The sequence below is a fragment of the Budorcas taxicolor genome, chromosome 11 (genome assembly GCF_023091745.1).
Source record: "Budorcas taxicolor isolate Tak-1 chromosome 11, Takin1.1, whole genome shotgun sequence".
In the NCBI taxonomy this organism is placed as follows: domain Eukaryota; kingdom Metazoa; phylum Chordata; class Mammalia; order Artiodactyla; family Bovidae; genus Budorcas; species Budorcas taxicolor.
In genome coordinates, this window is record NC_068920.1 from 36,945,914 (window position 1) to 36,959,307 (window position 13,394).

Below are 13,394 nucleotides of genomic sequence, written 5' to 3' on the forward strand. Positions count from 1 at the left end.
GAGCATTCTTTGGCATTGCCTTTCTTTGAGATTGGAATGAAAATTGACCTTTTCCAGTCCCCTACCCTATTTCCTACCCTACCTTTCCTTTCCTTACCCTTATCCTTACCCTACCCTATTTCCTCTACCTTACCCTAGTTTTCACCACTAACCCCTATTCTGTCCTCTTGGCTTTTATGCTTGGTGATCCTCTCTTCTCTTGGATTGTTTTTCTTCCCTCTTTTTGTTGTATTGACACCATTAAATCATTCTTTGATCCTCTCAACTCCTTTGTTTGCATTTCACTAAACTCCACCAGATACTCCACATGCTTCAGGTTACCAATTTTGTCTTCTTTAAGGGCTCTTTATCTTTTAAGATGAAGCATGTTGTTGTCCTGCCCTGTAATAATCAATTGGAACCTCAGGATTCCCCAAATAAGGGTCTACATCATCTTCCCCATTCACATATGCAGTCTCCATTTCAACTGATGGCCTTTCTCCCAACTCAGATGTCAAGGTTAAATTCTGGGGATTGTCCCTGATTTTTCTTTCTTTTTTAGACACACATCCAGTGAATCCCCAGATTTTTCTATTTCTACTACCTGATTAGTTCTCAAATGTCACCATGTTTTCTTCAATTCCCCCAAACACTGCCTTAGTTTATATCCTCATCATCTCTGATTACAACAAAATATCTAATGTCCTTTAATACGGGATAGCACTCTTTTAAGTGTTTACATGTGTTATCTTAGTTAATTCCCATAGCAAATTCCTTTGAAATAAGGAGTACTAGGATTATCACTATATAGTTGAGGAACCGAAGGGTTGAGGAAGTTGGCAACTTATGTAAACTCACACCACTGCTACAGGGTTCATGTATTTTTATAGGGGCTCTAAAATACCAAAACTAATGGGGTCCTTGATCTTGTAATAGTTCCTCTTAAAATCAGATACTTGTTTTTAAACTCTTGAATTTTCGTCAAAATATGTCATATGTCCTGCTCCAAATCCTGTTTTTTATTGAGATCGTTAAAAATATTTTCTGTGACTCTTTCATGCTTTCCAAGTTGAATTCAGGTCAAAAGAATAGTAATCAGAAACAGCTACTGAAGGGAAGAACACTCTCTTCTCTCTCTTCCTTTTCTACAGTGGCATAAGCTTCCTTAGAGCTTTTAATCCTCAAACTCTGGGAGGGTTTCAGCAGGCTTAATATTTTGTTTTTTACCCTTCCTAAAGGAAAACTCAAACAGTGCTTCTCCTACATAACCACATTCTCATTTTCCACCTTATCCTTGCTAGCTCATTAGATGTCCACCGCTCTCCTCCCAAGCAGCTTTCCTAATTATGTCAGTGGTGCACAGCTTCCCATCTTAACGACTGTGTTTTTTCACTCCGTTCATGCCATTTCGCTGGAGAGGAAATCTGCATCTGTGCTCCGGTGGAAGCCATAAGGTCACCACGTGAAAACTTGGAGGGCAAAAAATGTTGTCAGTAATGAGATCTCAGGCATTTGGAAAGTTCACAGGGTCCTTTGTAAATACAACACTGAAGAATCCCTCTGTTTCCTCTGGTGCTGTTTCATGCTAATTTCAGAACATCAGCCAGTATAAGGCATCTCAACTGAAACTTCAGTTCACAGTGGAGCCCCTTTCATCCTTTTTTTTGCAGCTAGGCAGTTAGATTTATCTTGTTGATCTCCAGAAAAAAGGGAAAAAGAAAAAAGAAACACAGTCACATGAATATAACAGATGGAACAAATTGAGGGGTTTGCTCCTATCACTTTTCTCCTTATTAAAATGAAAAGGGAAAATTGTTTTTCAGTGGGGTACACATCATTATGATTATTTAATATTTGAAAATTGTGTGACATGCTAAAACTCTAAAAGTTGCTAATATAGGCTGAAAATAGCAAATAGATTATGTCACAATTACAGGGATTTTCATCACTTTATCACTGATTTTTGCCTTGTGATTCCTCTGGTTATATCTATTGAGGGAGCAGAAAGCCATTTGTGACCATTTGATTCTACTACATAGAGAAATACATAGAGATGGAATAAAGGAAATAATTGACTCTCTGACTTTCTGTTGCATACTCTGTGGTCACAGCATCAAATTTAAATGTGAAATTTGATTTGAATACAGATATGCTTGGGAAATTCTGGAATTGTGCTCCCATAGAGTTACCTCCTCATATTTTCTGTTGTCCTAGTTCTAAAATGTTGTGATTATACTTCTAGGGGTGTGCTTTCACAATACAGGAAGGAAAGGACACAGGTAAACATCACATTAGATTAGACCCTAATTCCCCAGTTCCAAATATTTGAATCATGGAATCAAAAAACTTTTAGTAAAATTATTTAGTTTAATTCCCCACCTGTAGACTGCAGCATAACTAAGATTCCTTCTCTCTGCTCTTTCTTCATTAGTCTTTTTTAAAAAGTCTTTTTTTTTGTTGAGAAATGAGCCATCTTCTTGAATTTTCCAGTCTTATCCCCTAAGCTCTTACATAATATGGTCAGCTAAAGAGCCTTTGAAGTTGAGAAATTGTTTTATAGAGTACAAATCACAGGATCCACTCTACTGTGTTATGATTTATCACTTATATCGGTTTAAAACACCAAATCATCTATTTTTCTACCTCGTTGGTGTCATCCTATAGATAGGGCATTAGTATGAAACCATTTATGGAATACTAGCGGATAAAGGGTAGTATAAATCATAGCTTGAACAAGTGTTGATTTTTATTTAAGGATTATAATTTTATCTAGTTTCTTATTGAATTATGTAATTTTCACTACTCTTAGACAAGGTTAATGATGTACTTCTCCCTTCTTCGTTCTCTTACCTAACTACATACCTGACTTTTCATGTTTCCAGTGTGGCCTTATATATTATTCTTTGGAGAAGCTTTCTCTGCCTTGTGTCCTGATCTCCACCATGTCCTGCTGATACCATTTTACATCACATACTGTGCTTTCCTTTGTAGCCCTTGTCAAAGCTGTAGTTACGTATAGACTTGCAAATTTACTAGTGTGTTAGTCACTCTCAGGAAACTGTGAGCCTAACTAGAGTGGAACTATGTTTATCTCTTCAATGTCATGTCCTGTAGTACTGGGCAAATCTTTATAAATGGTTTTCAAAAATATATCTACCATTTGACTCAATGGTTTTAAGTAGAGTTTACAATAAGAAACTCACTAAATTCTAAAAGAAGAATCACAAAGGCTACTGTGGAGAAGAAAGATATAATCTGAAAAGCACCAAGTGTGAGATTAGTAAGAGTTATTAATGGACATAGAGATACTAAAAGGTAAAAGGTGCAGAATTTCAGGAGTTCTACAGGAAAAAAATATTTTGAACCTAAAATCCCATACCCATCCCAGATTTCATTCAATTCTGAGGGCAAAAAAATACATTTGGGGATACTGATGAATTCAGAAGTTTTATCATTTGCACTCAAATGATTTAATCTTTTCCAACAAAGATTACTGGAGGATATACTTTACTAGTCCAAAGTAACTATGTATACACACACATAAGACAGTATTCCTTTCCTCTGTGTAACACAGTCATGCAAAAATCACAAGTAAACCTGGAAAACAAAATCTAGAATCTATACCTGGATGCTGTTTGAACCAGCCAGTGACAGCTATGGGCATACTTTGGGGTCGATGTTGGTAACATTTTAATGAGTTTGCTCAAAATATAGTCATCACTTTTGTAACATATAGGAGGAAAATTTCTATGCCACCCAAGGAAAAGGAAAAATCTGTCAACATAACAAAAAGAAAAAGAGTGAGGGTGAACAATAGGAAAACATAGGGTGAATGGTGTCAAGAAAAGATTAAATAAGTGGCAATTAAAATATTTAAAATAGGAGACGCAGAAAATATGTTCAAAAAAAATCCAGCTCTACAACATTAACAGGAGATACACCAAACTAAAAATAAATAGAAAATTTAGAAATAAAGGGACAGAAAGAAATTTATCCAGTGTTTGGAAGGAATGATGCTAAAGCTGAAACTCCAGTACTTTGACCACCTCATGCGAAGAGTTGACTCATTGGAAAAGACTCTGAGGGATTGGGGGCAGGAGGAAAAGGGGATGACAGAGGATGAGATGGCTGGATGGCATCACTGACTCGATGGACGTGAGTCTGAGTGAACTCCGGGAGCTGGTGATGGACAGGGAGGCCTGGCGTGGCTGCGATTCATGGGGTCGCGAAGAGTTGGACACGACTGAGCGACTGAACTGAACTGAACTGAAGAAAGGCAAAGCATATGTAGCACCTTTGAGACTGAACATGAAAATTAATACAAAGAATTAAAATATTGTTAGATGAAGGGTGTGGTATAAAAGATACAATTTACCATGTTGTGAATCTTGATTTGTTATATTTTGTTATATTATTTGTTATATTGAGTTTTTATACCAATATGACAATCTTTATATTTAATTATTTAACAATCTGTATAGTACTTGTATTCCTTATATTCATAACGTTTGTAAACTTTATTTGCTTATTTATAAATTTTTCATATTCAGAAGAGGAAAGAATTTGGTAAAAGTCTTCATAGATGACAGAATGTGACTGGAAGGCTCCAGAGTGGGGCTCCAGGGGAAGAGGAACTGTCTGAACCCAGACCTTCCCAAGCATCTTGCTCTCTTTTCCATAGATCAGAGGGCAGGGTGGTTACCTTGTTGTCCAGCACCATTCTTAAATAGTAGAGAAACAAGTTATGAATTGGCTTAAACATATTTGAATCTTTTCTTTCACCATTTTGCTTTTCTTTCTCACACTACTAGCCTGTCATTTTAATTAAGGAAATATTGATGCCATCAAAGTAGAAGCTTGCAAGTAAGAACTTACTCTCTCTGATTATGGTTTAATCCTTCCTTTAGAAAGGTATAAGCAGCCTTTTTTTATGGTGTTTTTGTTCCTGAATAGACACATGTAATCATTGAGAAGAGTGAATCATCAGCTATCCATTATTGGATAGTACTAAACCCAATTAAGGATGAGGATGCCTAGGCCTTTGATGTTGCTTCACGCCCATGTGTCAGTAGGATACAGTTTTTTAAAAAATGAGCTACAAAAGTACAAAGCTTTAACTGTATACAAATGAATGAAAGATTTCAGAAATGGAAACTATTGCTCCGAGTGTTGAGAGAGAGAAATGATCCTGACAACTTTGGAAGATTTGAAGTTAAGTATGCGATTAAAGAATGGCTAGAAAGCCTGAATTAGAGATTATGTAACACTTTCTAAATGAAATAATTTTCCAGCCTGAGTCCCAAGAAAGTATGAGAATTTAATTTTCAAGTTTATAAGAAGGAAAGACAGATTTTTGCTGCTTTTCTTCTTGCCCTTCTGATCCATTCAGGTCACACAGAAACAATATTAAAAAGCCTTTACTTTTTAAAACTATGAGAGATATCTGTAACCTTAAAAAATACAAATTAGAAAATGCTTCTCTCCAATTCTTTTTGTCTTTGCATGACTGTGTGAAATTTTTAGATTTGGCAGATTAGTCTTCTGAAATAGAAATGATTGATTTATTTGAATGGGTGTGTGCCAACGTTGCTTTGTCAAAGGTGCTGATACATGATAGGGAAAACAGTAAGAAAGTTTTAGAGAGGTTTGTATCTCCAAATTGCACAAAGTACAGTATTTTAGTCAATGATTTGAATACTTAGTTTCCTCACTCCCTGCTCCCTGCATGTTTTATCATGCATCTGCTATCCTTCTGTAAGAAAAGAGAAGGGGAGGCTCAGTGTTCCTCTTGGTTTATCTGAACTGGTTTCCCCTCTCAAATAAATCCAGCAGCTAAAGGTTGGGTTGATACAGATGGAGAACCATGTTATAATAACCATCCTTAGCATCACCTTCTCCACTCTGCCCAATGCTGCATGTTTCCTTCCGGCAGGCCACTTGGAGCATCTCCACTCAGAGGCCTGCTTCTGCCTAAACCAGTGTGCATGCCTTTTGATATTCCCACAGTGTGCACAATATACCCTGGAACACACACCGCTCAGGGTAATGTGTCTCTAATGCGATGAAATCAATGGGAACGCAGCCTTTTTTTGCCTGACAGTATTGTCAGGGTGTATTATCTGGTTTAGGCTGTGGCTTCAGTTCATAGCAGTCGTCAGTTAAATTTCCCTTTCTGAAGCTGAGCAAAGTGTGGTAATGTCACAGCCACAGGCGACTGCCGTTCATAGGATGGTTACCGGAGAAGCATAGCCTCCTGGCTTGTCACACTGTATATATCTCAGGGTCTTCTCTTCCTTCCTAGTCAGAGGTTTCCAAGAATGTTGCCTGGAGCAGTCATGGGATGCAAAAGAGAAAGATTTTTGTTCTGCACTTAGCAACATTACCACACTTCACACTCTGTTTCTGATAAGGGAAAATTTAACTGACTTGCTCTGAACTCTATCTATCAGATAATACACTCTGACAGGGCTGTGGATAAAGGCTAGAAAATCTACTAATTTATATTTCATTATCTTTGCACTTGGCTTAATCTGTTATCTTTTGCTAAGTGTTACAAAGATAACAAGGAGAGCTGAACTGAAAGGGGAAAGGGGAACCCTGACCCCACAGGGGATGCAGGAAAGCACACGAGATACTCAGCCTCCTGACTGAAGAAGCCATGTGCCAGGGGATACACTTCACAGTTGGTGCCCAAGATTACAAGAAGGAGGGCAGTCTTGCACAGGTGAGGGGTGGTTGCAGCATTTCTAGCATCTACTGCTTCTTATCGTGTTTCAGAAAACAACCCAAGGATACTGGTATTGTGAAATAGCTCATGCTGATGCTTGGGCACTTCCTAACCCATGGTGGTATAGGTGGTATACTCAAGAGCTGAAATAAAATTATTATCTCAGGACTTAGCCATTGTTATTGAAAAAGACACTCATATTTAGGAGGGTACTTTCATTGGAACTGATAAACTAATAGGGGTAAAAAAGGCTTAGTTCAAGAACAGCTCTGTCCTGCTCCAGGGTAGAGGATGGCCAGTTGTAGTAAACACTCCTGGAAGTGGAGGGGTAAGTGTTCATGTCCCATTCCTAAGTCAGTATGTCGCAGTGGAACCTGGCAGTTCTTTACAATATAGATAAATCCACATTGGAGCTGTCCAAGCTTTGAAAACAGATTATTAACTAGAGATAATAAATTCAAAGATTCTCTGGAAGTATGTTGAAAGCTATTTGATACATTGACTAGTATGTATTTTTAAGGCACTAGGTCAGACGTTGGGAATCCAAGTATTTATAAAACTTTCTCCTTGGAGTCTTTGCTTTGCTTTTTAAAAGAAATCCATGCCAGTACCTCTCAGAGGTCATCTGATTCCCTTTTTGGTCTGTGTTGACAAGAAGCATACAAGTAGGAGGGTAGGTACATGAATATAGACTTCAGTTCTTGGTTAGCTCTGTAATTCATTCTAAGAGGAATTATACCTCTCTTGGGGGACTATGCAAAGCAGAGAGTTATGAACTATTTACTTTTGTTCTCAGAATGACCAAGCTGTACTTCTCAATCCAGAGCAAATGATTCTTACACTCAGAGCTTTTGCCTCCACATGGATGAAGCGGAGTTATTGGGAAAGAGAAAGAATATAGGCTCTAATATATCTTAAGGATGAAAAATACCAAAAAGTAAGTGACTATAATCATAGGAGTTTAGAGCTAAAAGGAACCAAAGAGATTATATAGAGGAAAAGAACCAAACTAGGAGTGAGAGTCTGGATTCTAATCCTTGATGTACCATCCACTCACTACCTGTGTTTAGGAAAACACTTTCCCCTAAATTCTCAGGACATCTTCTGTAAAATGAGAATATGTGAATAGTTTACCTCTAAGAGTCCTTCTTACTCTAATTCCTTACAGTGGTATCTAGAGAAGTGGAAACTGGCCAGCATTACATAGGATGCTGATGAAGTAACCAGGACCAGAATTTCTGATTCTCATTCCAATGTTTTCTTAAAAAAAAAAAAGTCATGCTGATTCTTTTTTTGTTTGTTTCATTTTGTTTTTTAAGTTTGTTCAGATCCGTGGAAACATACCTTAAAGAATCATAATACATAAATATTAGTTGTTATTGTAGAGAAGCTTCTGATGAAGTTGTTAATGATCTTTCATGCTATAAAGCAGATACTAAAATAAATAACTTACACAGATTTCAAAGTATGGCACTGAGGTGCTCACTGAAAATGCAAGAATAACTGTATGTTATCTTTAAAATATGTCTGTCTCTAATGATACACCTCAAGTATCTGTACAAAGGTAATGTCAGCTCCCAAGTTTTCTATTCACTCAGAATGTGGTGTCCTGATTCCCGGCCTTGCAGGGATCAACTTTCAAAATTCTGCCAAACTACTTCTGACATAAGCTGGCTGTGGCTCATTCAGTTGTTTTGTGAATTTCTCTAGGGAACTCCTACAGTCACCCCTAGGGAGGTGGTGATAAGGACTTCATCATTTTGAGTTATTTTCACCTCCCACACACAACCAGTTCTGATTTCAGATTTTTTGTGTGTGCGTGTCCTTAAATGCAAACTGGGAAGTGGCGTCCTGCTCTTTTACAGGGCCCTTCCTATTAAATTTTGCTGTGCTCAACTCTCTCTTCTTCTGGGGAGCTCTCCCATTGACACTAGTAAATAAAGTAAACCCTGCAATTCCTCATTTAACTTACAGCCTAACACTTAATTTTGAGGTACTGATGAAAGCTATATGTTATTATTTGTGAATACTTCTCCATTCCTGGTGGTTTTAAAAAAAAAATTTTGGCTACACCCCTCTGCACTAAGGTCCCATAGTTTCCTGATCAGGGGTTTAACCCATGCCCCATACATCAGAAGTCCACGTTTTAACCATGAGACCGCCAGGGAAGTCCCTCAGTGTGATTCTTTCCTGTTGATAGTGGAACTCCAAGCCTCTCTCCAGTTCATTATTTATTCAATATTTCATCCTTGGAGGAATGAAGAGAATTGTTTGACTAGCAATATTGGGAGTAATATCTGGACAAGTGTGACTTAGTCCCACTTTTCTTTTCTCTCCTGTCCACTGTTCCTCTAGTATTTCTGTCCCTTGTAGGGAGAGGGGAAATGTGAGAACTGCCTGGGCTTAGTCTTGCCTCTGCCTTGGGGTTAATTCTACCTGATTCTGAAATTCAGTCATGAGGCTCTTTGGGCTCTCACACTAAAGTTCACCCTCCATTCTGTTTTTTATCTGTATTAATGGTGATATTCTCTTTCATATTGTTCAGAACTTGGTAGGAAAGAGGGGAGTTAGTTGTGGAAACTCCCTCAGAGATACCACCTCTGACACACAGAAGGATTAAAATACTGAAGTATCTCAGTTGAGTGAACAAACCCTTAGTGATCATCTACTAAGTGCCTGGCATATTCTTAGACATTGGGAAATAAACAGGAATTAGATGAAGTTATTTTCTTAAAAGAGCTCAAGGTTCAGTGGAGTAGATTTGTAAGGAAGATGCTGGAAGGAAGGGGACATATTAAGATACAAATGTTTATCCTTTATCCCTACCAAACAAGTTTAAACTACCTAGGAGTGTGGATGGAAGCAGAGAAAGGAAATAAAGGCAAAAGATAAGAAACATGTTTATAAGTGGATTCCACTGATACTTCATTTAGCCAACCATTTTACTTTTTTTTGTAGTCATCTTTAAAAAAATTTTTTCAAAAAATGCAATGGTTAGGACGTTTTTGGCAGTCCAGTGGTTAAGAATCCCAACTTCCACTGCGGGGGGAATGGATTTGATTGCTGATTGGGGAACTAGGACCCCATATGCCTCACAGTGCAGCCAAAAAAATAAAATACAACTCTTCATAAAAATATGACCTATTCTGTAGATCAAAATCTTCAGTCTAAATAGCAAGTAGACATATGAAAATTGAAAAATTAAAATGAAATTTTTAATTATATGTGACACATTGAATGTCTTGGTGGCTATTACATGTTCTTCCTGAACAAATTAGCCTCGTTTTCTCAATTTACAAAGTAAATGTCACAGCAGCCACCTTGTGGGGTTTTCTTAATAGTTAGAGTGAATGAATTAAAGGTCTTGGTGGGAAGTAAATGGATAATTAATAAGTGTTAAATATTATTATTTATACTGTAACAGACATCCAGTTTGAATTTGATTTGAGTAATTCCTTGAATCTGAAGCTTATAAATACCTCTTTCTGTTGCCCAGGGACATAATGCACCTCTTCACCTCTTAGATGTTATTGATATTATGTAATCACAGTGGAACATGATTGAAATTTAGATAGACTTAGATTTTGTTGGGATTGAGGTCAGAAGACTAAGTAAAATAAATTAAGGAAAAGGCAGAAGAAAAGAGAATGTTAATTTATAGATAATCAACAATCAGCCATTCCTTGACTTTCTAAGAGCAGGCTATTCAGAGCAGTGCTTATTGTTGAATTGATGGTTTGTCTATTGACTTGAAACAAATTATCTTTGCTTCTGAAATTTTTAGCAAAAATTATTGACCTTCTTTATTTGTATTTGCTAAATCCCACAAAATACTAGGAGTTACAGAAACAAATGTTAGCATCTTGGTGTCATTCCTATTAAACAAAATTTTCTCTGTTCTGTGGAATCTGAATGAAGTTACATTCCCTAACACAGTTTACTCTCTGAAAAAATAAATATAAATTACTAAACCCTATTTAGAAGATTTTAATCATTAGTCATGATTCACTGTAAAAGCATATGCTATGTAGAAATAATACTGGGTTCCACTGTTCCTAGTTCCTTATGTTGGGCTAAAGGAGGTGGTGAAGATTGGAGAGGTAGGTGGGTAGATGGGGAGGGAGAATGAATGAATAATATTTTCACACTGAAGGAGCTGCCACAATAGTAGTTTACTCTGTGTCTTCTCCTTTCTCTATTCCTTTATTTGGAATCTCTTCACATTCACTCATTTTTTCTAGGTTAGCCCACACAAAGCAGACATTGTGCTTTCTTTCTGGTTAGTCTGACTTCTTACAGACAAAAGTTCTTGTCCAAATCATACCCCATGCTCCATTTTGGAGATCAGCGAGTGTTGCAATCTTTAGCCATATGGATGATTCTGAGAATCAACTAGCAAGTGTCCAGTTTCAGGGAACAACCCTGTGTGCTTTATTCAGGGTCAGTGAATTGCATAAGATATGTTGCACTTTTAGTTACCATCTGTCTCCTTGCATCCCATTTCTGAATTTTTAGAGAGGATTTGGTTCAACACATATTGTGCCATAATCATGGTCAGCCCTATTATGTGAAGCCCAAAGTATATTCCTCAAGGAGCTACACTAACTCCCCTACAAGCTCATAATTCAAGGAATGTAACACCACTGTATAGAAAGAAAAATGATTGAAACAGTAGAAATGCCACATGCATTTAATTCTTGATTTCTATTTTCTAATGTACAAACATACACACACACAGTGGTGAGATGTGCCCTGCCACACTTCAGATCTGCTATTACTCATTTGTGTGCAAGCCATCTAATCACATTGTAAACATGCATATACACAGGCGTGTGTCCCCCTCCTCCCCTAGAGTTGCTTCTCCATTCTTCTCTTCCCAGGAGGGAAGAGTCACATTTGCTTCACCATGCACTGGTTCTAAATGATTCTACTACAGTTGGCAGACGTGTTTTACAGACAGCCTATTTCTATATTGTGAAAACAAATAGTCCCCACATATCATTGGTTCAATGGACAGAAATGCACTTCTTTTATGCATGCTCATTATAAGTCATTGAGGTGCTCTACTCCACAGTTGCATTCAGGAGACACACTGATGATCAACATTCAATAATTTATTCAAAAACTATTTGTTGAAGAGCGTATATACCTGGCATTGTTTTAAGAGCTGCTCATATACTGAGGGGAGGAAAAGAGTGACAGAGTTCATGCTGGGATGGATCTAAAATTCTAGTGAAGATAGAGAAGAAACAAAACAGAAAATAAATTATATAGTATGGCAGATATTGATAAACCAGGCAGGCAGGCATGGTGCAGGTGGGCGGGCGGTATGAGAGAAGGCCTCCCTGAGAAGGTGATATTTCAGCCCAACATGATTGATGTGAAGAAGTGGGTCATGGGGAGAAATAAGGGAAAGACTTCTTGTACAGAAGGAAATGGGAGAGACTTCCAGGAGAACTGGAAGTTTCACAGGGCAAGTAGTGTCCTTGGAGGGATTTGTTTCAAGTAGAGCAGGGTTGTTCAATCTCAGGCTTATTTACATTTCGACTCAACTAATTGTATGTTGTGGGAGACTGTACTTTTCACTCTAAGAGGTTTAGCAGCATCCTTGGCTTCTACGCACCAGATACTAGTGGCATCTTTTCAGCTGTGAGAATAAAAATGTCCCCAAGTATTGCCAATCACTCCCTGGGGCAGGATGGTAGGGGAACAAAATTGTTTCTGTTGAAAATTCTTGAGTTAGAATGAAAAAGTAAAGGGTATGCAGATCTGTATCAGTATATTATCTGTCTATATGTTTATCTATCTATCTATGTATCATGCATCCATCCATCAATTATCTGTGTATCTATCTACCTGTCTTTCCATTTATCTCTATACCTACTGACCTACTTGACTTTTAAAAGGAAAAGTACTCCCTGCTGAAGCTTCCATGTTCTGTTTTTTTATCAGCAGCCATGAAGTGGCTTTCCCTCATCCCTAATTACTGGAAATTAGGGGCTTGAGATCCTAATCATCTCAATTATCTCTAGATTAACTTTCCTGTTAGGCTGGTGAGATTTTCCAAGGAAAGATTTTAAGAAATGTTTCCTACACAAGTAATTTACTGTGTAAATTACTGGAATTTACTCCTTTTTGGGCATCTCTCCCAGTAACCTTTTTGGGTATGTCTCTCAGTCACTAAAGTAGCCTGTCGGTCATAACACAGTCCTTTAGGCCAGATATCTCTTCTATATTAGACATGCTAACTGGAAGAGACGAGCCGTATTTCCTGCATTCCCAACCTCATGATTGCCTCCCTGGACTCCTTACATTTTTATTGCCCAAAGCAATATTGTAGAAAGTTTTCAACTGGCTGGCCTTCACTCATCATTCATCGTTTTAGCAAGATCATAAAATGATTGGCTCCTATCGATTTGCCTTTAGATCATGATGTTCCGAGGACACAGGCTGATTAGGTGTCCAGTGATTCATTGATTGTCAAATCTCAGAGTTGGTTCTCAGCTTTGGATGTTGTCTGATTTATCTTCCCAGAGTATCAATCCACTGTCCTTCCTGGGAGATTAGCCTCTTTGATTGAGTTTGAATATGGCTTTATGTTTGATTGGTTTTCATCTTCTTTTCTAAAACCATTTCCCTTTATTTGTAAAAGGAAGATCTTATCGGAAAGACCAAATGCATTGGTCAT